Source organism: Hippopotamus amphibius, chromosome 9 (assembly GCF_030028045.1).
Source record: "Hippopotamus amphibius kiboko isolate mHipAmp2 chromosome 9, mHipAmp2.hap2, whole genome shotgun sequence".
In the NCBI taxonomy this organism is placed as follows: domain Eukaryota; kingdom Metazoa; phylum Chordata; class Mammalia; order Artiodactyla; family Hippopotamidae; genus Hippopotamus; species Hippopotamus amphibius.
Window position 1 is genome coordinate 85,707,386 of NC_080194.1, and position 1,304 is coordinate 85,708,689.

The following is a 1,304-nucleotide window of genomic DNA, read 5'->3' on the forward strand; positions in this document are numbered from 1 at the left end:
GGGAGCTATGTTATGGATCTTATGGGGATTATTACCAATCATACCCAAGAATACTGTATTTCTATAATTGCAATCTGAAACTAATAGCTTCATTAACTAGCCACTTACTCTGTGGGTTTCATTAAGTTAGAGAATTGACCCCTTATTTTTTTCGCATGAATTGTGAGAAATCTATATTCAGTATATTCAAAGAATTGATTCTTTTAAAACTAAATTAAAAATATAACAAATCTTTGCCTTGCTAAATTTCAATTTGTTTTCAGTACCTGTATTCATTTTTTCCAGTTGTCTTTTGCCCTTCTGGTTTAGGTTTTAAAAATTTGGGAGGTTTTTTTGACCACAGAGTGTGTGTTACACCATGAGGGATGGGCAAGCTCCAAGCCCAAGCTTATCAGAGAAAAGAAAAATATCACAGAGACAGTTCGAGTCCAAATTGCTCTTTTCTAATTGTATTCCATCTTATTTCCTTTAAAAGTCAAATGAGCTAAAGACCAGTAAGAAATGTCTTTGACATTTTTAATGTTCTGTGATCTCATACATTCTCAGAAATGACATAACACCACTTAAGGGGCTATGGCTACTTAATTGTCATTGCTACATAAGCCCAATTCTTAATTATCTAGACTATATGTAATAAAAGAGAAAACTCTATCCTTAATTGATCCTTATGTAAATAGGGGTTAATAAATTGCTTTCCAGCAAATATATTATTATGACCCTGAGAGGTGGATCCTGTGGAGATTAGGTCAGAACTGATAAATAACAGAGAAGACATCTCAAAATTAATAAAAATTCCAAGATATTCCAGTTAATGTTCCCTAGTTCTGTATGCATTAGGAGACCTATTCAAATTTGCAAGCCTCTCTGAGTTCACTCCAATTTTATTTTCATATTATGCTTCATTATGATAAATATTAGACCTCCTTAGTATCAAGTTTCAAATTTCATGAGGGCAATAACTATGGTTTTGTAATTTTTATATTCTATTCTAGGCCTCAGCACACGGTAAAATGCTGTCTCAGTGATTTTTGCTAAATAATGGAGGATAAGAGGAAGGAAAAGAGGATGAAAATGAGGGAAGAGAAAAATGCAGGTGCTGGGCTGCACCCCACAGGCCTACAAGGCCTGCTCTTGCCCAGCTTTAAGACCAAGAAAGAGCCCAGAGTCAGCAACGGAGACATGAATGGCTAAATGGATGGGGGATCTTCCACGTCTGAAGCAAGATCCTGGTGAGACACCCTGCTGTGGCAGCACAGAGCAGGCAGGATGTGGTGGCAGTCTATGCTCCTGGGGGCGGGGTGGGG